The 25,358-nt window shown below is 41.5% G+C and overlaps 1 protein-coding gene across 1 annotated transcript in view; it reads left to right on the top strand.

Moving 5' to 3' along the window:
* The window catches only part of KHDRBS2 (KH RNA binding domain containing, signal transduction associated 2), a 628,896-nt gene that overhangs the window by 599,047 nt on the left and 4,491 nt on the right, over positions 1 to 25,358 (top strand). Inside the window, exon 11 of the transcript XR_014711102.1 lies at positions 1,990 to 2,094. The gene's annotated coding sequence lies outside the window, so the exon portion shown is untranslated. The remainder of the gene's footprint in view (positions 1 to 1,989; positions 2,095 to 25,358) is intronic.

The raw sequence follows: 25,358 nt of genomic DNA, 5'->3' as shown, positions 1-25,358 counted from the left end.
GTGGCAAACAATAATACATGAGAAATAAAAACAAGTCTGCCACCCGCCTAAAATGTTTCTTAATGTGCAGTAACACCATGAAAGTGACCTTTATTTATTACAAATAGTAAAATTGTAGTGTTAAACTAATCAGATTCAAATCAGATCAACTGCATAATTTTTGGTGAAGTGGTGTTTATGAAACGGAAAATGAACTCCAAACTGGAAGGCTCATTGTGGCTTAATCAAAAGCAGTGAGCTTTAAACATCAGCCAGTCAGGTGATAAATTTGTCATTTCTCGGCTGCATTCCTGGTGGGAAGTTGTCAAGAAGGCTTGACAACCTTTAAACTTGCATTTTCCCTGTTTATGAACCTCATGTTGCTCTACTAAAACTGCTGGGAGGTTGGGAAGGGAGCCACAATAACAGCAGTTCTATTAAAATATATTTGCAGCAGTGGATGTCGAGCAAAGTTTATGGTGTGAAAATATGTGTGATTTCTGAAAATAAATTTTCACCACCCCTCAAATCTGTTCTTTCTTGTCTAATTGTGTCCAGCTACTATGGGGGACTGAAAAATATTAATGATTAATTACCTAGGTGTCAGAGAAGTAACACTTGTAATACATCATTAGAAGCCAGAGATCAGGGAGCCTGAATTAAAATGGGAAGCGCTGGATGAATATATTACTGCTCTATACAATTAACAGCACAAACCAGAAATCATTTACTTTCATAATTTAGAACAATGGCAGCTCTCCAGTGAAAACATATTTACGGTAATTTTACACTGCTCTCTACAGGCTTTTTACAAAAGGGAGAGAGATGAATTAATATGCACCAAAGCAGCAGGAGAGAAACCCATTATTGAACTGTTCTTTTCTTTTTAATCAATCCAGTTTCTTGTACAAAGGAGGCAGAGTTCTGAATAGGTGGAGAGCATCCAGATTATAGAGGGCAAAACAGCTTTAGAGGATTATCCTCTGCAATGGGATGAACTGAGGCTGACCTTTATCTGACCAGGTCTTCTCCATTTTAGCCCAGGTCAGATCAGCAATTTCAAGCTAACCAAATTGAAGTTACACGGACCTTCTGTCTCTACAATTCTGATTTCCTTTCCCTCTCACAATTAATCCTGCTGTCCTTGAAAAGATGTCTAAAACTGATAAATGTCTCCCATTTCACATCAGCAAGTGTGGGATTGTATAGAAATTTGTAGTAATTTTTAATATTGGTTGGGATCCCATTAAGCTTCAGAGGGTCTTAAATTGCTTCTTGGAGTTTATTTGTCAGATAACTCAGGGTATAAAAGTAGCACCATAAACATTAATTGAACAGCCATTAAGCAGGATGACTGTTTGTTTTTGGTTGATAGAGGACATAAAGCTTCACATCCTGTGGTGGAAACAATTAGACCCAATGATGAACATGTTATCAAATATACTATTACTAGATTTAACGTCACCAAATAGCAACCAGCTGTAGTCAAAAGCATATGCAAGTGTTAGAAAGTCATATTTTTACAGTCATGTCATAGCCTGTTATAAATTTTGTAGAGTTCCTCATGCTTTATGCTAATGGCAAAGACTAATGGTAGTCATTATCTCCATTCATTCTCATAAAAAACTTCCTCAAGAGAGGCTGATCATAACTAGAATGCTGTTTAAAATTAAACTGTTTTTCTAAAACACAGAATATAAAAACCACTTAAATACAAGAGGTTGGCTGGCTAATTTATTTTGTTTTGAGTATGTTTGACAACTACAGCTGTTGTTAACTTTGCCATACATTGAATTAATAGCCTTTTCAGCAATGTCTTTGGCATGCCATGTTTCAAAAGGCTCTATGCGGGGGAGGGGGGAGGTGGCAGGTAGGTAAACTTCATAAAAGGAAACCAATGGCTGGAATAAATCTGACACTGTCCCTTTGGAGGCTTAATATTTTTTAACAAGGACACTGAATTTCCTCATCCATTTCTTATTTCAGTTATGAATTCTGCTTACTTGACAGGTACAGAGTACTTCATTATGTGCACGAAAAGAAATGCTTAAACAGATGAAGCAGCTATTTGCATCTGATAGGAGCTAAGTGGGACATTAAATTAATGCCAAACAAGTGAGTGCTCATTTTAGTTTTGTTATAAATGGTTGCAGTATAGCAATAACGTGTTGACTCTCATGTGCTGACAACTTCTATATTTCTACTAAACTTGCCTTATATTTAGTGATGGGACAAATTCCCACTCTGCATGATAAAATTAGCAGCAGATACATTAATAATTGAGGAAGCCACTCCTAAGAAATGCTGTAGTCCACCAGGAATATTAGTGACTGACTGGTTTTAAAAGAGCTGTTCCTTGTATAACACGACTGCTTACAATATGCCTTAGGTCTGCAGTTTATATGGGGTGAGATCATTCCTTCCCCTTCGTTTTCTTCAGAGGGGATTACAACAGTGGAAGACCCACAAAAATGGCCCAGTTTTTGTAAAAAGAGTGTTGAGACAATGTGGTGTCATCCCTATCCCCAGTCCTTTGAGCAAAGGGGAATCCCTATGTATGATCTACTTGGTTCTATGCTGTGGGAGTGGGAGGGTTGAGGGGGTGCAAAAGGAAAGCCACTATCCTCAGAATACGTGAAGGACATACAGAGTTCCTGAGCCAGCCTTGCTGTCATGATGAATGCATTGGTGAATACACATAGAATTACGAAATCATAGAAGATTGGGGTTGGAAGAGACCTCAGGAGGTCATCTAGTCCGTCCAACCCCCTGCTCAAAGCAGGACCAGCACCAACTAAATCATCCCAGCCAAGGCTTTATCAAGCCAAGCCTTAAAAACCTCTAAGGATGGAGATTCCACTACATCCATCCTTAGAGGAGATTTATCCATGTATCTTAGAACATCCATTGGTTAGGAAAGCCCTAGGCACTACCTGCCACACAGGGAACACCTGAATGTCCGACAAGATGATTGCAGGAAACTCCACCCTCCGAGTTTCTTCTGCAAAGATCATGGTTTGACCCTTGGTATATAAATAATGGGCATTAAACATATGGTTTTTACTGTTGATCCATTCTTACCAACTTCTTACTCGTACATTACATTTGATAGGACTTCCAGTGGACTAAAATACTACTCAGTGAGCCAGATTCCTACTGATATAAATTGGCACTATAGCATTAATGTCAATGGAACAGCACCAATTTCAATGAGCAGAGAATTCAGTCCAGACTGAGTTAGGGCAGCAGAAACAGGCACTATATTATTAGACTGACTGCACATGTATGTCACCTCTGCTAAATATTCATGCAGACTATAGACAATGATTTGGCATTGCACAAATGGACTCAATCTATGTTGTTGTTTTGTAAACAATTGGCAACTTATTTTTTAAATAAGTTGCTAAATTCCAGAGAATTTTAGCATGAAAACCTTTCTCAAGGTATTCTCCCACATGTCGTATGCGATTTGTCATCAGCGAAAAAAGCAGATAGTTCCAATGTGAGTTTTTGAATATATTAATGTCATCTTGTAACATTGGGAATAAGTTGTGATAAGATTTGATAAAGTGGCACTGTCTTTAAGACAATACACAGCACGGTAAATGTAATTAAATGTAATTTCTTCCTTTTATGTATGTTACTGTTGTTATTCATCAATATTATACTATACTTATGTAGTAGCTCTATGTACAGTTTGGTATTAATCTTACTCTGTTTAAAATATTTGATTTGAAATCTTTTTAGTATAAGAAACACTTGAACAGTTTTCGTTGTCACTTGAAGTAGGAGATAAGTCTCAGAGATTCATATTCATATAATGAAGTAATGTCTTTATCTATTAGACATCCTCGAAACATCCTGAAAGTGACTCACCTGAGGAAATAACAGTAATTTTTTTCTTTGTGGTATCAGAACATGCAGATGTTAGAGATCAGTGAATATCAGGTGAAGGACTAAACGTACGAAAATATATTTCATGTACAAGTATTTCAAAATAACTTGTGCAGTAAAACCTAACATTATGCTGCATTAATTAAAACATGGAGAGTAAACTGATTTTATTATTATTAATCTTCAGTGAATTGATACAATATTTCACGAGTGTATTTTCCACTCCCTGGACACCACCCTATACCTTCCCTAAATTTTAATGGTAATGATGCAAGACAAATTTATGCCCCTATAATTATCTTACTTTTTAATGAATTGACTAGATAAATGAATAAGATTGTGCACTGCTGGATGATTTCTCTGTTAACCACAGAGGTAAATATTTCTAAATATACACATGAGAAAGAGGGAGGGGGAAACTATAAAATAGTCACATGCCATTTAACAAAGCTTTATGCCTCACATCGCAATACAGTGGACCTAATCTGATTCACAAAGGAAATTACTCCCCCATTTTTTCTCAATTGCTCCCCATTCACTGTATTATTCCAGTGGAATTTACATTCTGGAGTCTGTTCTGGTTATACAGTGAATATGATACAGAGTGGTAACGTCTACATCTTTTGTAAATGTGTGCCAGGCACTTTAGAGGCATCATCTTGAGTATTGTTTGTCCTCTATGTCTGAAATAATCATCAGATTTGTTATCTCCAGGCAGCTATCACTCCTGCAGAAGCAAACACAGATGTTTATAAGCCTTCTAGTGAATGAACAGTAGCATTTATCCAAGCTTTGTAGGTCACTGGATATTGAAAGCAATAAAACAAACAAACAAAAACCCTTCTCTTGCTATCATAATAATTAAGGATAAATAATCCGTATTTGTATATTCAAGGACTTCCTAATATACAAAACTACTAAGATATACAATTATTTCTCCCACGTGGTGGTTTATAAAGCGGCAATATGTTCTATTTAAGTACAATTCTACTGTGAAAAGTGACTCTAAAAAAGGCATCAGGTTTATTATCTCTCAGTGTCTCCAATTCAGATTTAATCCATTTAGCAATGAAAAGCTGGTTTTCTAATTGCCAGCTCTGTAACATCTACCTGAAATCTGAATATTAAACTGTGTTCTTTGTGGCTTATGTCTCAACACCACTGCTGATGCTTCTGCAGGCCAGCAAATCCTTTCCCTTACACTTGTGCAATCCCATCTCCTTCATATTTTGCCCTCAGTTACACCTATGTCCTTGATTACACCTCTTCAGTAAATTGTACTGGTCCTCTGATGGCAGAATTTGGATGTGCAACTAGTGTGGAGTTAAAACAACGAGGAGTCCTTGTGACACTTTAGAGACTAACATATTTATTTGGGCATAAGCTTTCGTGGGCTAGAACCTACTTCATCTGATGCATCTGATGAAGTGGGTTCTAGCCCATGAAAGCTTACGCCCAACTAAATCTGTTAGTCTCTAAGGTGCCACAAGGACTCCTCATTGTTTTTGCTGATACAGACTAATACAGCTACCACTCTGAAACCTGTCACCTAGTATGGAGTTGACACTTCTGTTGATGATCTATGTATCTCAGTGTATTAGGGTTTTACACAGTACCCCAAGGAATGGATTATGGCTTACTCCTCTGCACAGGCACGTAGTCTAGTACTTGGTCTGAACTACAAAGTTAGGTCAGTTTACCTACATCACTCAGGGCTGTGAAAAAATTCATTCCCTGTGTGAAGTAATTAAGCTGACTTAAGCCCCACTGTATACACCGATAGGTCAATGAAAGAATTCTTCTCTCTACATAGCTACTGCCTCTTGGAAAGGTGGATTTACTAGAGTGACAGAAGAACCCTTTCTGTTTCTGTAGTGAGTGTCTAGAGCTTGACAGCAGTACAGCTGCTGAGGAGCAGCTGTGCCATAGTGTTTCTAGCGTAGATATACCCTGAAAGGGAGAAAGAGAACCAACTTCTTGCACCTCTACCAGTTTAGCTAGACCTTGTTGTATATGGGCATGGAGGGGTTACTGGGTGCTGCACTCCTGCTTGTTCCTCCTATGGAGCAAGTGGACAGATTAAGTAAGAGAATGGCCAGAAGCACTGAACCATAGTAGGATGGTGGAGAATAGTAATTTGCTGCTGTTATAAGCCAGCAGCAAAATACTACCCACGGAACAAGGGAGGAATCACGATTCTTTCCCTAGGCTGCTACTGGGATGACAGCTACTCCCCACCCCTTACTATGAGTTGTGTCTTTGACCTGGTCTACACTTAGGTCAATCTAGTTATGTCACTCAGGGTGTAAGAAGTTCACACCCCTGAGAGACACAGCTACACTAACCTAAGCTCTGGTATAGTCACCACTAGGTCAACAGATGAATTCTTATGTTTACCTAGCTACTGCCTCAGGATGGGGTGGATTACCAACAGCAACGAAAAACCCCTTCCCTGATTGTAGAATGTGTAAACTACAGTGGTACAGCAGCATAACTGCAATGCGGCAGCTGTGCTGCTCTAGCACTTGTAGTGTAGACATATTCTAAGAGGTGGAACCTAGCCCATAGCATCCAATCCTGAAGCACTTACATGAGAGGAAAGTGATCAGGAACAGTCAGCATGGATTCACCAAGGGAAGGTCATGCCTGACTAATCTAATTGCCTTCTATGATGAGATTACTGGTTCTGTGGATGAAGGGAAAGCAGTAGATGTATTGTTTCTTGACTTTAGCAAAGCTTTTGACATGGTCTCCCACAGTATTCTTGTCAGCAAGTTAAAGAAGTATGGGCTAGATGAATGCACTATAAGGTGGGTAGAAAGTTGGCTAGATTGTCGGGCTCAACGGGTAGTGATCAATGGCTCCATGTCTAGTTGGCAGCCGGTGTCAAGTGGAGTGCCCCAGGGGTCGGTCCTGGGGCCAGTTTTGTTCAATATCTTCCTTAATGATCTGGAGGACCGTGTGGATTGCACTCTCAGCAAATTTGCGGATGATACTAAACTGGGAGGAGTGGTAGATACGCTGGAGGGCAGGGATAGGATACAGAGGGACCTAGACAAATTGGAGGATTGGGCCAAAAGAAATCTGATGAGGTTCAATAAGGATAAATGCAGGGTCCTGCACTTAGGACGGAAGAACCCAATGCACAGCTACAGACTAGGGACTGAATGGCTAGGCAGCAGTTCTGCGGAAAAGGACCTAGGGGTGACAGTGGACGAGAAGCTGGATATGAGTCAGCAGTGTGCCCTTGTCACCAAGAAGGCCAATGGCATTGTGGGCTGTATAAGTAGGGGCATTGCCAGCAGATTGAGGGATGTGATCGTTCCCCTCTATTCGACATTGGTGAGGCCCCATCTGGAGTACTGTGTCCAGTTTTGGGCCCCACACTACAAGAAGGATGTGGATAAATTGGAAAGAGTCCAGCGAAGGGCAACAAAAATGATTAGGGGTCTAGAACACATGACTTATGAGGAGAGGTTGAGGGAACTGGGATTGTTTAGTCTGCAGAAGAGAAGAATGAGGGGGGATTTGATAGCTGCTTTCAACGACCTGAGAGGTGGTTCCAGAGAGGATGGTTCTAGACTATTCTCAGTGGTAGAAGATGACAGGACAAGGAGTAATGGTCTCAAGTTGCAGTGGGGGAGGTTTAGGTTGGATATTAGGAAAAACTTTTTCACTAGGAGGGTGGTGAAACACTGGAATGTGTTGCCTAAGGAGGTGGTGGAATCTCCTTCCTTAGAAGTTTTTAAGGTCAGGCTTGACAAAGCCCTGGCTGGGATGATTTAATTGGGGATTGGTCCTGCTTTTGAGCAGGGGGTTGGACTAGATGACCTCCTGAAGTCCCTTCCAACCCTGATATTCTATGATTCTATGATTCTAAGTGCATACATCTGCATAGTGAGGTCTACAATGGTCTTCCAGGCATATTCTGCCCTTTGCTTTTCCCCAAGTCAGCCAAAATAGAATCCAACTCGCTGTCTCTTGGCTGTGATGGCTGAGTAGTGCTATGAGGAACACAAAGCAATACAACTAAGGGAGAGTGAGTTTGATTCAATTCTGATTCACTTGAGGAAGAGCAAAGGGCAGAAGGCTCCCCACAATCCACTATAGACCTCACTAATATTTAAAGAATCAAATATGATGGTGAATACACAGAGGGAATAGAACTTTTGAGTGAGATGATGAATTTTTATATAACCCCTTTTCTAAATATAGCTGCAATTTGAGTGTTTCAGCAGGGGAATCTTACATTAAAAAAAACAATCACCGTTACATCCAAAAGGGCTTTCCTTAGATTAAAAGAGCCTTCATGGCTCGTGGCCTGCAGAAACTCCATGTAGTTTCCACAGCTACACAGCTGAAGGGCCTACATCATGTTATTAATGGATACTACTTGCAAAAGCATGACACCAATACTAACTCCTCCAGCCCAGCTGCCAGTTGAGACTAACATCAAGAGACATGCTGAGCATGATCTCCGCATCCCCTCATTCTTACATAATATTATTTATTATTATTTCCTGTTGAACTGACCATTTCATATAGAATATAAATCATAAGAACATAAGAACAGCCATACTGGGTAAGGCCAAAGGTATCCTGTCTTCCAACAGTGGTCAATGCTAGGTGCACCAGAGGAAATGAACATCAAGTGATCCATCCCCTGTCTCCCATTTCTAGCTTCTGACAAACAGAGGCTAGCGACACCATCATTTCCCATCCTGGCTAATAGTCATTGATGGACCTATCCTCCATTGTCCATGCTATCTCATATGAAATAGGCAATACAGTACAGATATATTATACACTTGATGGCCACATGAAGGTTCTGTTGTATACCAGCCTCAGGGAATACTATGGGGGGTGGGTTCTTCTCTATTGTTATCTGTGTAATTTGAAAAGGCCTCAAAGGCCAAAGAACTTATCTCTGTCTTACAGAAACAACAGAATCCATCGAGGATATGCAGAAGGGCTATGCAGCCATGATTTCTATCCACACCCTCTCTCTTCAAATATTAGTAACCAGGTTAGGAAGAGGGGACACTCTGTTTCATGGGGTTCCCTATCATAATCCTTCAATGAGAGGTTTCAGAGTAACAGCCGTGTTAGTCTGTATTCGCAAAAAGAAAAGGAGTACTTGTGGCACCTTAAAGACTAACCAATTTATTTGAGCAAAGTGAGCTGTAGCTCACGAAAGCTTATGCTCAAATAAATTGGTTAGTCTCTAAGGTGCCACAAGTACTCCTTTTCTTCAATGAGAGAGATCTCAAACCAACTAAGGAAGTCTCAATGTCAGCAGACACAGCTGCACTAGAATGCCAAGGCGAGGCAAAGCTTTCCCTTTCACATATACCCTCCAATCCTGATTACTATGAAATTAGAGAGCCAACATCCTCCTCACTGTACAGGAGAGTTATATCTCTCTCTAAATGACCTTTGGCCTTAGTCTCTACTGCCCCAGACAGAAGCAGAGGACAGGACCCTGAGAAGAGCATTGTGATGTATAAGGGGCATTAAAATGTGAGCTGTCCTCTCTCTCCAGGATGTTGTGCAAATCCCTGCTGTGGAGCTTTTGCTTTCCCTCTTTGACCTTGCAGTGGTGGTTGGCTGCTCTCCTGGATAGGCTGGGCTCCTGCATAGGCTGTCTGTGCAGCCTGGAGGACTGCTGGTACTTTCAGGGAGATACAGCCCTATATGTCTAATGTTTAGAATCATAGAATCATAAAATATCAGGGTTGGAAAGGACCTCAGGAGGTCATCTAGTCCAATGCCCTGCTCAAAGTAGGACCAATCCCCAACTAAATCATCCCAGCCAGGGCTTTGTCAAGCCGGACCTTAAAAACTTCTAAGGAAGGAGATTTCACCACCTCCCTAGGTAATGCATTCCAGTGCTTCACCAACCTCCTAGTGAAAAAGTTTTTCCTAATATCCAACCTAAACCTCCCCCACTGCAACTTGTGACCATTGCTCTATGTTCTGTCATCTGCTACCACTGAGAACAGTCTAGATCCATCGTCTTTGGAACTCCCTTTCAGGTAGTTGAAAGCAGCTATCAAATCCCCCCTCTTCTTCTCTTCCACAGACTAAACAATCCCAGTTCCCTCAGCCTCTCCTCATAACTCATGTGTTCCAGTCCCCAAATCATTTCTGTTGCCCTCCGCTGGACATTTTCCAATTTTTTCACATCCTTCTTGTAGTGTGGGGCCCAAAACTGGACACAGTACTCCAGATGAAGCCTTATCAGTGTTGAATAGAGGGGAACAATCACGTCCCTCGATCTGCTGGCAATGCCCCTGCTTATTCAGCCCAAAATGCCATTGGTCTTCTTGGCAACAAGGGCACACTGTTGACTCATATCCAGCTTCTCATTCACTGTAACCCCTAGGTCCTTTTCTGCAGAACAGCTGCCGAGCCATTCGGTCCCTAGTCGGTAGCGGTGCATGGGATTCTTCCGTCCTAAGTGCAGGACTCTGCACTTATCCTTATTGAACCTCATCAGATTTCTTTTGGCCCAATCCTCCAATTTGTCTAGGTCCCTCTGTATCCTCTCCATACCCTCCAGCATATCTACCTCTCCTCCCAGTTTAGTGTCATCTGCAAACTTGCTGAGAGTGCAATCCACGCCATCCTCCAGATCATTAAGGAAGATATTGAAGCAAAACCGGCCCCAGGACTGACCCTTGGGGCACTTCACTTGATACCGGCTGCCAACTAAACATGGAGCCATTTATCACTATCCGTTGAGCCCAACAATCTAGCCAGCTTTCTATCTACCTTATCGTCCTTTCATCCAGCCCATAGTTCTTTAACTTGCTGGCACAAATACTGTGGGAGACCATGTCAAAAGCTTTGCTAAAGTCAAGGAACAACACGTCCACTGCTTTCCCCTCATCCACAGAGCCAGTTCTCTCATCATAGAAGGCAATTAGATTAGTCAGGCATGACTTGCCCTTGGTGAATCCATGCTGACTGTTCCTGATCACTTTCCTCTCCTCTAAGTGTTTCAGAATTGGTTCCTTGAGGACCTGCTCCGTGATTTTTCCAGGGACTGAGGTATGGCTGACTGGCCTGTAGTTCCCCCGATTCTCCTCCTTCCCTTTTTTAAGATGGACCCTACATTAGCCTTTTTCCAGTTGTCTGGGACCTTTCCCCATCGCAATGAGTTTTCAAAAATAATGGCCAATGGCTCTGCAATCACATCCGCCAACTCCTTTAGCACTCTCGGATGCAGCGCATCCAACCCCATGAACTTGTGCTCATCCAGCTTTTCTAAATAGTCCTGAACTACTTCTTTCTCCACAGAGGGCTGGTAACCTCCTCCCCATGCTGTGCTGCCCAGTGCAGTAGTCCGAGAGCTGACCTTGTTCGTGAAGACAGAGGCAAAAAAGCATTGAGTACATTAGCTTTTTCCACATCCTTTGTCACTAGGTTGCCTCCCTCATTCAGTAAGAGGCCCACACTTTCCTTGACTTTCTTCTTGTTGCTAACATATCTGAAGAAACCCTTCATGTTACTCTTAACATCTCTTGCTAGCTGCAACTCCAAGTGTGATTTGGCCTTCCTGAATTCACTCCTGCATGCCTGAGCAATATTTTTATACTCTTCCCTGGTCATTTGTCCAATCTTCCACTTCTTGTAAGCTTCTTTTTTGTGTTTAAGATCAGCAAGGATTTCACTGTTAAGCCAAGCTGGTTGCCTGCCATATTTACTATTCTTTCTACACATCGGGATGGTTTGTTCCTATAACCTCAGTAAGAATTCTTTAAAATACAGCCAGCTCTCCTGGACCCCTTTCCCCCTCATGTTATTCTCCCAGGGGATCCTGCCCATCAGTTTCCTGAGGGAGTCAAAGTCTCCTTTTTCTGAAGTCCAGGGTCCGTTTAGGTAAAGTCCAACATATAACAGGGCTGAATGATGTGTAAGGGGGCTGTTGGCCGTTTAATGGAACTTAATGGATTTTTTGGTTGCCCCCCTCCCAATACCAGGAGAAAGAGGAAGGGCCAAATAGGAGTGAGGTTCCTGAGACTGACAGTCTTCAGGACCAGTGGAGAGAGGCCAGCACTCCAAGTCAGACAGATGGCAGGCAGTCCAATGAGGGAGCCAAGAGCCCAGGGACTATCCTCAATGTGAGCTGGGGCTGCCAAGGCTGCGTAAGGGAGAGAGAGAGCAGCGGATACCACCCAAGCTGATGGTGAGCCAGGGCTGAGCTACGGTGGGGAGCCGTGGGGCTGGAGCCGGCATAGCAGAAACCTGCCATGCTGCAAGTAATACTGGAACTGAGTACAGTGAGTACCCATGCAGCACAGCCAGGGCCTGGGAGGGAAGCCAGGGAGGTGTAAGGAATAGACTGTGATGGTTTCTTAAGTTCCAGAAACTATTGTGTATGGTGTCCCTGGGTCCTTAAGGCAGGGTTCCTGGATCTTTTAACCTCTTCCATTTTTCCCTTATGTCATTACAGTTGCTGTTTAATAAATTTAGTTTGGTTTAAACTCAATGTAGAGATCACTGGGTCAGGGAAATGACCAGTAAGGAAAGTGTATCCCAGAGTGGGGACAACCTAGCCTCTGTCCTGAGCAACCCAGCCGAGACGAGCAGTTAAGAGGAATCCTGGGCCCAGCCTTATCAGGGTTACAATGACTCTGCTGGATGGGAAAGTGGAAGAGGAGTCTTTGAAGTCAGGCAGGCATCTGGGTAAAGGGAGTTGGAGCAAGGACTCAGATCCTTTTGCTATCCGATTCCACCAGGGTAATATAGAAGTCAGGAAGTTCCCCACAACAGCCGGACCAATCCCCCACTTACAGATAGAAAATGTTAATTATACTGAAGCTGTGAATAAGGAGAGTATTACAATGAGCTGTGAAAACTGCACCTTTGTCAGTATTAATTAATAGGCTGAGAGGAATTCAATGGCCTTGAGATGCTTCTTTGAGTGAATCAGGAGAAGCGTGTGCTCAGGAGCTGTAGGATGTTACCAAAGTGGATAAATAATGGGAGCATGAGAAGCACTGATGGGGATGCTTGGAGGACTCTTTCAGTAACATCTGAGGGAGGGGCAGGAGGGAATGGTTGCATGAATATCAGGCTCCTTGCTGGTGGTGACAGGAGCAGCAATGTACAGAGGCCCTCTGTTAGTGCCATGATGCAGACAAACAGCTTCACACTGGTGATGCTGCTCCATCTATCCTGGCAAGCAACTTCACAGTCCTGCAGCCTCTCTCTCTCCAGCGATTAGAAAAGTGTCATATACCTTCCCCACTGTTCAATTTGTTCCTCACTATCAAGAGGCGTCCATCTTCATCAGCTCTTCTTTTCTACTTCCCAGATCAGCTGAGTCCATCTCCTTTTCAGGAGGGTGCCTGGCCCTCCAGCAGTCCCCTTCACCCTTTTGTCCCCTTCCTTCTGAGGTTACCTTCCCTCTATTGTCCATCATCTTTAGCAGGCCCTTCTCCATTGTGTGCTGAATCTCTGTTTTGAGCTGCACTATGCACTGACGCTGCATCTGTGAAAATATTGTACACATACAGACCAGAGAGGAACATGGGCAGTGCTGATAAACCAGTGGGACCATTTGAAAACAGAGCATAAAGATGACTCCATTACTGCTCCTAGAAACCATCTACCTACATAAACTCCTTGAAATATTATGTGTCCTCTGAAAGTCTCTGAGCTTCATCAGTCATGTTCAAAAAGCTCAAGATACCAAATTTCATAAAGTGAGGCTTGTGAAATGATACTGTTTCTCTGGGGATGATGACCAGAGTGTGGGAGCTGGCCAGTGGAGAAATGGGCACTGCATTTGGTGTTTCCTCACAGAAGGGTTTAACTTTATGTGAATGGGCCCCCACAATTAAAATTGTCAACTTTCCTCCATCTTAGAAGGGCCTTTTCCATTTTCCATGCATCTTTCCTTTCACCCATCTGAATGCCCATCCTTTACCACACAATGTCTGCCCAGACCCCACGCAGAACTCTCAGTTATACAGTCTGTGGGCAGCTTATCTGCACCACCCACATTCCCTAGGGGTTCTATCCTGCAAATCTTACTGCCAGTTCCAAATGAGCAATGACTAGCAGGGGAAGGGATCAAGGAGGAATGGGCAGCTGCTGTGCCTCTAGATAGCTAGAGGGAAGCAATACAGGAGGCAGCAACTTCAGCTCAGTATTTGGAAGCTGGCTTTGACTTTTCCAGTTGCTGCGGGAGCCGCTCTCACATAATTCCCCAGATGGAGGCTGCAGGACTAACAGTTATCTCACAGTGAAGACCTTGGAATATTTGATGAGTTAAAACCTGAGCAGACTCATAGCCTTTAAGACCAGATGAACTTCTTGCAAAAACTAGCAGCTGTGGGTCAGCCTTAACATTGTATTGAGATAGGAATCACCCAGGAGAAAATGCTATCAAATCAGGAACCTCTACTGATGCTAGATCAGACCAGAGCATGACAGTGAAATAGTGACATTTTCCTATTGTTCCTGAGAATGCCAATATCAGGACCTAATCAGGAAATAAGGATGGACAAGTAAACAATACGCATCACCCTGAAATAGCAAAACTTGTATACCTACTTAAAGACTCTGCATATGTCAAAGAGTTTTCCAAACCCTAAGATTGGAAGGCACTTTAGGAGAAAAAGTAAAGACAGTGGCTGTCAAGGTTCCTTCCCCACTCTGAACTCGAGGGTACAGATGTGGGGACCTGCATGAAAGACCCCCTAAGCTTATTCTTACCAGCTTAGGTCAAAAACTTCCTCAAGGTACAAACTTTACCTTGCCCTTGAACCCGATGCTGCCACCACCAAGCATGTTAAACAAAGAACAGGGAAAGAGCCCACTTGGAAACATCTTCCCCCCCCCAAATATCCCCCAAGCCCTACACCCCCTTTCCTGGGGAAGGCTTGATAAAAAGCCTCACCAATTTGCATAGGTGAACACAGACCCAAACCTTGGATCTTAAGAACAATGAAAAAGCAATCAGGATCTTAAAAGAAGAATTTTAATTAAAGAAAAAATAAAAGAATCACCTCTGTAAAATCAGGATGGTAAGTACCTTACAGGGTGACCAGATTCAAAACATAGATAATCCCTCCAGGCAAAACCTTAAGTTACAAAAAGACACAAAAACAGGAATATACATTCCATTCAGCACAGCTATTTTACCAGCCATTAAACAAAAGAAAATCTAACACATTTCTAGCTAGATTACTTACTAACGTAACAGAAGTTCTGAAGAGCATTCCTGATCTGGTCCCGGCAAAAGCATCACACAGACAGACAGACCCTTTGTCCCTCTCCCCTCCCCCACCCCAGATTTTAAAGTATCTTGTCTCCTCATTGGTCATTTTGGTCACATGCCAGCGAGGTTATCTTAGCTTCTTAACCCTTTACAGGTGAAAGGGTTTTGCCTCTGGCTAGGAGCGATTTTATAGTTCTGTATACAGAAAGGTGGTTACCCTTCCCTTTATATTTATGACAGTGGCAGTTAAGGCTATTTTTAATTAATACTACTTGCAGACCCAATTTAAAATATGCTCCCACTTTATATTATGTACGCCTATGGATAATCCGGTGCTAGGGCCTCTGAACAGAGCCTAGTTGGAGAAGTTAAAAACAACCAAGGCTGTGGTAGAATATCCAAATCTTTCTTCGGAAAACCAACAGAGAGCAAATTGGTTAACCAAATTGGTCAACGCCTTATGCAGATGAGAAATGTAAAGCATACTTCAGTACTGCAATCATGAAGGGTTAATGGACAAAACTAACATAACAAGCCCATCCAAATGTAATGGTGGGAAGATTAACACTTCCTGAATGGAGTACAACTTCATGCCCTGACTACAAGAACTGTCAGGGTAGTGGGCTGTGATGAATTCTATAATTCCCCAGAATACGCGATAGAGTGTCCCAGCCAGTGGGATTCTATTATATTTTATGATTTTTGTTGCCTGTCACAGACTACCTTCTACTTTTGCTATGTCTGTTTTCAGATGAGGTGTAGGCCTTTCAAAAGCTCTCAGCAATGATATAACTTCTTCCTTAGAGGTCAGTGGAAGTTTGTACAGATTCTGCTAACAAGCTGAGGGCAGACCATTGATCAATAAAATAGAAAATAATAAGATTATAATACTATCTCATTATATTTACTTAATATTTTGTTTGTGTCTTGAACCTCTGTTGTGCATCGAGCAGATGTTTCCATTGGTTATTCACAGTGATCCCTCAGCCCCCCCTAAGTACTTGCCATGGGAGGTTACAGTGAATTTAGAACCCAGTATTGTACATGAGTATTAATCCTATCAATGTGCATTATTCACTATTTGTCAAAACAGAGTTTCAGCTACCATTGTACTGCACAGTTGCCTACTTCAGTAAGGACAGAGGACAGCAAATTGTTTCATAGGTGACTGGCTGTTTGACCACTAGCTGAATGGAAGATACCATGTAAAGTTCACTTTTTAAGTCAGATGTTGATTACCCACAGAGATCAGGAAGGAATCCTTCCTCCTACACATGGTTATCCCACTTCCCCACACAGCACTGCACAATTGGCTAGAAGCATTATGGGAGTTTTCAACTTCCTTAAATGCATCAGATAATGACTATTGGAGAGACAAGATCCTGGACTTGCTGGATACATGGTATGTCACATCCTTTGTTCCTATGCTCTTGGTTTTTTCCAGTTTTTGTCCCTCTCTGCCACAGAAATGATTTTTGTTTTAAAACGTAGCTCACATTTGCAGCATTCCCATAGATATGGAACACGAAACTGTTGGGCAGAATGTAGTCATTTGTCAGCCAGCTCTAGTGTGACAGTGCTGGAGTGAATGATGCACTCTATTGAGGATCAGGCACCATTTCAGGAGGTGCAGGTGCATAGAGAGGAGAACACATGCTAAAATAGGGTTGCATGCTCAGAATGCAGTAGTAGTATACTTCTGTACATACTCATTGAAGTCTCCAAGGATCCTCACTGAAGTCAGTGAAGATTAAACATGATACATGCAATAAATGGGGAACCCATCCAAATAAAAAAGGAACTGATTTAAACAATTTATGGAAACGAAAAAGGATCAATTTATCCATAAACCTCAGTGGATGTCATTGAATTGTCAGTATTTACTGACAGTTATCTCACATGGTTTCTCAGATGCCCCATAGTTCCCTATACTGAGAGGAATATCTGTACGACTTAGGAGGCCCCTGTCAGTACTTGCTTGTACATGCTGATTTGTTAATGATGGCCACAAGACACTACCAGGTAGAGTAGAATTCCCTCTGATGAGTTTCAGAAAGTCTTATAGGCAGAACCAGAGACGACTTGAGGTCAAATCTTGCTCCATTCAAATATCGAGAAAGAACGATCATTGTAGAATGAGACTGTCAAGGTTCCTTCCCCACTCCGAACTCTAGGGTACAGATTTGGGGACCTGCATGAAAACCTCCTTAGCTTACTTTTACCAGCTTAGGTTAAAACTTCCCCAAGGTACAAACTATTTTACCCTGTGCCCTTGGACTTCCACTGCCACCACCAAACGTCTAACTGGGTTTATTTTTATTAGGAAAGCGTTATTTGGAAATGTCTTTCCCCCCAAAATCCTCCCAACCCTTGTACCCCACTTCCTGGAGAAGGTTTGGTAAAAATCCTCACCAATTTGCGTAGGTGAACACAGACCCAAACCCTTGGATCTTAAAAACAATGAAAAAGCACTCAGTTTCTGAAAAGAAGGATTTTAATAGAAGTAAAAAATAAAAAAGAATCACCTCTGTAAAATCAGGATGGTAAATACCTTACAGGGTAATTAGATTCAAAATATAGAGAATCCCTCTAAGCAAAACCTTAAGTTACAAAAAGACACACAGACAGGAATATCCATTCTATTCAGCACGGCTTAATTTCTCAGCCATTTAAAGAAACCATAATCTAACGCATCTCTAGCTAGATTACTTACTAAGTTCTAAGACTCCATTCCTGTTCTGTCCCCGACAAAAGCATCACACAGACAGACACAGACCCTTTGTTTTTCTCCCTCCTCCCAGCTTTTGAAAGTATCTTGTCTCCTCATTGGTCATTTTGGTCAGGTGCAGCGAGGTTATCCTAGCTTCTTAACCCTTTACAGGTGAAAGGATTTTCCCTCTGGTCAGGAGGGATTTTAAAGGTGTTTACCCTTCCCTTTATATTTATGACAGAGACCTTGAAAACCCTGCTGACAGTGATGCAGAATGCCACAAGTGAACACACAGTGATGTATATAATATGCCCCTATCAACTAATTTTTCTAGTCCTCCTACAACTTGTCTGACCAGCTGTACTACAAATATTATTATGGCACCATCCTGTATGAAGAGTACTTTTCCTTCTGGGAGCACTACCAAAAATATTACACTACTTCTCCACTAAAAAATCTTGGTGACTCTTATTTTTGCTGAGTCTTCCCAGGAAGATTGAATTGGTCAAGAGGCCTGCAGACAACACACCTGCTCTGTTTGGAAAAAGTGACAAGAAGAAATGTTTTAAAAACGCAGAAAGAAATGTCAATGTTCAATGTACTACAAGGGTCTAATATTTTCTAGATAGTATATCAACATCTCCACTGCCTCAACTAATACTGGCAGCTTTACTGTTCCCGCTCTGGCCACCAATTTCTGGGGGATGCCAAATCATCATCGGGGAGGTAGGACACATCTCTCAGCCACTCAGTTGTGTTTTGGTGTGTATTTTTGGTCAGCCATTTGTGGAAATTGTGGAGGGGTGAGCACCAAACCTGTTTTCTGCCCTGGGCGGCAATCACCTAGGGCTAACCCTAACTATTCCTTTATAGTCTCCCAACAGCTGGTACAAGAATCTTCTCCTCTACAATTTCTGCCACCTCAATGAGTCTTTCCAATAAAGTGTTTATGGGTGACACAATGTACAATAAGAGCTCAGTTATGCAAACCCAGAAAAGTGGAAGCTTGTCTTTGGAAAAGGACAGATTTCCGACCCCAACATAATAATGGCATGAAGAAATAAAATACGAGACATCCTTTGAAAAAAATATGAAAAGGAGCCTTGTATCAGGATCAAGTACATATTATAATATATAGTTACCATTCTTGGAACGTGAACAACATAAAAATCACAGATAATAAGAGGCTGACGAAACACAACAGGATCCTTAAAGGTAACAAATATAGATTATGATAAGATTTGCTTATACTTGTTTTGGAGGTTAATGTATGTGAACAATAAAGTAAAGTGTGTTTTTAAAAAATTAGGCAGACCTTTCCTCTCCTGAGTACTGCTTCAATGGGACTGCTCACAGCAGCAAGGATTATAAAATTTGTGTCTAAAATTCTGTTGTGTTAAACATAAAAACACAGAATATTGATGGTTGATCTGAGCCCATATGGCCTTGTTATATTCATATTTTCTCAGTTTTTGACATTTGCAGGGCTCATGTTCTTTACACTGTACTGAAAGCCAATGCTGCTATTCACAAGAGTCAGTATTATGCCTGATAGTTTGCAGATTCAGGACCCTAGAGCCTAATCCAGAACTCATTGAAGTCAACGGAAAGATTGCTATGGACTTCAAAGGTTTAACATCAGGCTCTAGGGTCCTGAATCTGCAAACTACCAGGGATAGTACCATAGTATTTTCCATAAATAAAAGGGTTTTTCTTTTTAAAATACATAGATTGCACTGACCCAGCCAAGTGCTTAAGCACATGTATAACTGTGAGTATGTGAGTAGTCTCAGTAAAGTCAATAGGACTACTCATATACATAAAGTTATAAACAGGCTTTAGTACTTTGCCATATCTTTTTTTCCCACAGACCTGGAATTTATGTCCTCCAAACTCACAGCTGCTGTTAGACATGATACCATACACTAGTTATGTAGTCAGTTCTTGCATTCTGGTGCTATAAGCTTCTTACATGCTATTCTAATACAGTGCATGTGCCCAGGGCCAGGTTTCTGTTGGGTTGCACGGGTATAAGCAAGGGGAGGATTTGTCCACTTGCATCAAATTAACCCTAAAAATCAAGTTTCAAAATGAAAAAAAAATTAAAATTAAAAAAAAAAATCAAGCAGTGAAAACATGAACACTGATGTGCTAATTGCGTTCATAAACCCTGTTCACACTTTCATTTCCATGTTCTGACAATTCATAAGCACAAATAGAGTCCTGGAACCATTCTTTCTGTCCTGTTGAAAGGAAGGGTCGTTCAAAAAGTAATTCATTGTTATTCAGTCGAGTACACATACCAAGATGGGGGGGGAATGTTCAGTCTCTAGAACTGTTTAGTAGGACAGCCACGTTGTTCCCAAATTATAACAATGATTACATTTGACCTATGCAAAAATCTATATATTTTTGGCTTTTTTCTTTTCTGTTCCTGGCCAAGAAATCTGAAATCCTAGGCAGCATGAAAAATACCTTCTGTCCTAGCATTAACAGTCACCAATTTCCATTTTCAAAATTCAGTGCAATTTTATGTGACATCCGTTTAACCCAGCAATAAAGTAAAATGGCTATTGCTATTGTTAAATAATGAACTGTGTAAATTTCATCTGTTCAGCATGTATGCGGTGCTTTCAACACTGAAAAAAGCTGTTTCCAGTGGTTATGATTTTTGATGTTCATAATTTGAAGTAATCCATACACTATTATCATTCAGGAGAAATCCAGTGTTTTTGTGCACTTTTATTCAAACCTATAAGATCTTAGGAAATAATAACAAAACATATTTCATCATGAATCAAACCTTGAGGCTAGAACTGACTTGGTTCATTGCTTTTGTATTTATAGTTTCTACCGTGGTACATTTTGACCCTCAATTGTATGATTACACTTCCAAATATTTCATGTGTGGCCTGATTTTTGTCATGGCAAGTTACTTTGTTCCCACTGCATGAAGAAATAAAAAAAGCTGACCTTCTTAAAATGTATCTCTGAAATGATGTAAAAGTATATGACAGTGTACGTGTGTGTATATATATATACACATCACTGCACACTGAACTGTGTTATGGCAAATGGAAAACGGAATACATTTTTCCATGACAAAGTTTTCCTTTTCAATGCATTTTAGAGATGAAGTCTTTATCTTAGCAAAGTTCATTCATTAAATACTGTGATATAAGTTAAAATTATTTTTTCCATATATTTAAGTCCTGATTTGCAGAGCTGATGAGCTTCCACAACTGTCCTTGACTGCAGATGTTTTAGCACTTCTGAAAATGAAGACTTTTATATTTTTGCATAGTTATCAGGGCCAAATTAAGGCAAGCCAGGGATCTACATGCATCATAACAAGGGTCCCTCATGGCTCTGCCACTATAGTCCTGCCCTAGGGCCAAAGGCTCATCTGCATTTCGAATTATAGTGGCAGGACTCCCCATCCCCTGAAGAGCATCAGTGGTGGAGCAGGGATCCCTGCTTCCCCCACTCTGGAGAAGCAGAGATGGCCCCATCATTGACCTAACAGAAAGGGTTTAGCTGCATGTGAGCAAGCAAGGCCTGCTGCTCTTTTTTCCTCCTGTCACATACAGAATCCTTGATCATTTCCTAGGGTGGAATTGACAGGGCTCCCCTTAGCAGCATATCTTGGAGTTAACACCCCATTTAGCTTCATGGGTAGTTTGTCTGTCTCTGAGCTACTGTTTCAGTCTGTCTGCAGACTCAGACAGACATCACTGCATGAGTTTTCAAGCTTTTTATCACCTTAGTGAAGGCTTACAATTTTTGTTTTTTAATGAAAGCAGAAATTCTGGCATAATTACCTGACTTCAGACACTGTGGTCCTAGACACAAGTCTATTGTGTCCATGCCTGATTATTACATTCCTTATTAATTGGATGTGGCATATTAAGAGTTAACAAAATAAGATAATTACACAGAGAGAGAAACTATCGAAGTCCTCGGTCAAGTGATTGCAGAATTTAGAAAATGTCACTAATGATCCTATCTGACAGAATATAGCCACAAAGTGGTGGTGTATTGTTCAGGTGAGAAGGAAAGCAATATAAATGAGAGATTTCAAAGTAGCAGCCATGTTAGTCTGTATCCGCAAAAAGAACAGGAGTACTTGTGGCACCTTAGAGACTTATGCTCTAATAAATGTGTTAGTCTCTAAGATGCCACAAGTACTCCTGTTCTTTTTCTTAATGTAAATGAGCTTATCAAAACCCATGTTTAGTACTCCCATTTCCGTGGACCAGCCAGTCGCTGCAGCTTAGCTGCACAGCCACAGGAGTTACTCCCTCCCTTACCCTGGAGTTCATCACTTGCCCTTAAGTGCAGAGCATGATTAATGTGGGCTCCAGTTACATAACCAGGAACATAAACATAGCTAGGAATGGGCAGGAGAAAAAAGCTCTTGATTTTAACTCTCCACCTTCATCCCCAACCCTGATGAGTGCTAGAGACAGGTTTCTTCCCTTCCTGGAGGTTCTAGTAGGCCACTCTGTGATGTTTTGGGATCAGCCAGACCAGTCAGGAGTTCTGTTACTGTAACTTTGGGTACCTTAATGCTATGCTCATGGGTGGCGCATATAATAGACTGGGAAAGGCTGTGCCTCCCCAAACAGCCCCATGTGGCCCCAGGCACGCTCCACTCCAGGCCCCCTCCTGCAGCTAGTTGGGCCATTTCCCAGGCAGGCTGCTCCTCTTCCAAGAAGGGAATCCTGCTGAGGCTGGGGCTAGGGCAGTTGAGGCCGCCTAGTATTTGGGGCAGGGGTTCTGGCGCTGGGGCCGCATTGCCCAGAGTTGGGGGAGAGGGGTCTGGAGGCGCTCGGGCGACTCAGGGCTGGGGAGCCTGGCAGCTGGGGGGGGTCCCCTCTGGGCTTTGGGGGTAAAGGGAGCAGAAGGGGCACGGCCTCAGTTGGAAGGGGTGGGCCTGGCTGGGGGCTAGCCTCCCCGAGCCCATGGTTCACTCACCGCCCATGGCTATGCTGCTATGGCTCTGACAGCTGTAGCCAGTTTACAAGCATAAAGGTTTCAATCCTGGCTTCCGTACACCAGGTTACTCCTTGTAGGTTCACCCCATTAGCCCATCTGGTCCAAGTCCCCCCAAATCCATCTCCCTGAGTTCTTAACTACCAGCCACTTGGACTTTTCCCCTCTGGTTTGTCATCCTTAAAGGAGTAAACCTGCCCCCAGTTATCAGTTTTCTTTGTGACATGCACTTCACACAGTTGCATAACAGAGACCTGCTTGGGCTAAAAATAAACAAAGTTTATTTAATAGGAAAATTATAGATTCACAGATGAAATAGTAAGGAAAACCAAACACATACAAGTTACACAGAAAATAAACACAAAGATGCAATCTGAGGCTTTACATTTCCATATTAACTAAATTTCCTTATTTAATACAAGTTACCTGTTGTCGCTGTATAGTTTCCCATCATGCCCTGTGTCCTGGAGGAGATCCAGTGTTTCACAGACAGCATCCTGCTTAAATGCTGGCCCTCAATTTCAGGACCATCTTCACTTCACCTTTTCCCTTTTAACAGACTTTAAAGGTGGTTTTTCCTGCTCTCTCAGACTATGGGTATTCATGGTTATAGAGAGCAGGGGAAACTCCCTCCTTCCTTAGTTTTCCAAGACTGGGGTTTTCTTTTCAGTTTCAATGTCTTTCCATTAACTTTAATGGTCCACCATTGTCTTTCACTAGATTTTAGAATCCTAGGTGCATGCAATTAATTTTGTGTAAGCAACTCGCTGGAGAGGTGTCCCTCCTTGCCTGATTACTTCACCCGCTATTGTGAGGTGATGATGCAGCTGCATCCTAGTTACAGTTACAATGTTCTGCACATATACATACATTCCTAACTATAACATGGATCAATATCTCCTAATGACCTTCAAGTTCAGACCATTAAAAGTTTTCATTAAAGACCTTACTTGATATAGATTTATACATAATAACATTGTATACAACCGATGCAATTGCTTATTCTGTGGGGTTTAGATTTCTTTTTCTCCACTTGGGGTATCTGGACCCTGATGTTCTCCCTTCTTTTTTTTTAATAAGAAGTGAATATTCAACCCAGTCAACTATTCTGTATATTTCTCTGACATAGAAGGCGAGCTCATCAACAAATACCTCAGTATGTTCACCCATCACCCTCGCTGACCGACATTCCATGAGTTGTTTAAGCCCCCATTCCCATATTAAAATGAATAGAGATTTCTTAAGCATGTTCCAAGAGTGTTGCAGTCTGAATGGCAAGAGCTCAGTTATTATAAGCAGTGAGTGGGGTAACTGAAAATAAACCCTGGGATAGAGGTTGTCACAAAATAACAACCAGATTGGGCTTCATAGCCATATGTCTATAGATGTGAGAGCAAAGACTGTTCACAAACCTGTGTTTGGTTGTATATGGTATAATAATAGTGTTTGCTTTTTTCCATAGAACTTTCTATTCTTTTGAAATCCAGCCAATGGAGAATCCCAGCCACTGTTGTTAAAATAAACTTTGGGAGTCTTTTAGGGATTGCCAGCTTTCCTTTTTACTTATTGAAAATTGTGATTATTAAATGAAGACTGCATCTATGAAAGGAAAGTGACACAGAGTAGAGAGTTTGATTAGATTCATTAATCTACTTCAGATATTTAAAGTCATCCAAGTCTACCTAGCCATTGTTGTACAATTCATCTGTTTGAAAATACATACAGACAACTTTGACGGACATAACTAGGTTAAATAATAACCTGCAGGGATTGAAAGGCTCTCTCTCTCTCTCTCTCTCTCTTTCTCTCTCTCTATTTTTTAATGCATTGCACTGGGATTGTGCTACTTTATTGCTTACCAAAAGAAAAAAAAGGAAATTTGCATGGAATAAAACTATCCACTAGACTTCAGTGACTAGTGAAAAATAATTTATTTGAAGACAAGCAGTAAGCTGTATTTAGAACAATTACTTCTGGAAAAACCTGCTTGACATTTATCATCCAATCACAAAAAGCTGGTATGGAAAAGACCAGTTGGGTCACACATTTTAGTCCCTTACAATGTGGAATCATTCCCTATAGTACATATCTTCAAATACTTTGCCCAGACCCATTTTAAATATTTCAAGAGAAGGGGATTTGTGTGTGTGTATGTGTGTGAAGGATCAAAATAGGTTTTACATGCCAATAACTCAATCACTGTATATATACTACCCTTCCTGTTTCAACATTTAAATCAGCATCACTGGCTTCACAACTGTTGTTGATATATTGAAATGGCCAACCTGAGTGCAGTTTGGGATTTTGTGAATTGCTCAAAATATTTTGGTGTTCGCAAAACTAATTAAAATTAACAAACTTTTTTTCTAGTCATTTAAATCCATGTTCTTTTTCAAGAGACACAGAAGAAGAATATTTTTCTAGTTCATAGGAAGCTTGTACTATGTTTTAGGGGCAGACTATCATTTCCAAAAAGGTAAACTGGCATTAATGAGTGCCAGGTAAATAGGGTTCATATACTGGTCATATTATTTTCAACTAGATTTT

This window comes from Lepidochelys olivacea, assembly GCF_965140295.1.
Source record: "Lepidochelys olivacea isolate rLepOli2 genome assembly, chromosome: 3".
Lineage (NCBI taxonomy): Eukaryota > Metazoa > Chordata > Testudines > Cheloniidae > Lepidochelys > Lepidochelys olivacea.
Note: the sequence above shows the minus strand (reverse complement) of the source record. Positions and strands in the feature narration are given on the sequence as shown.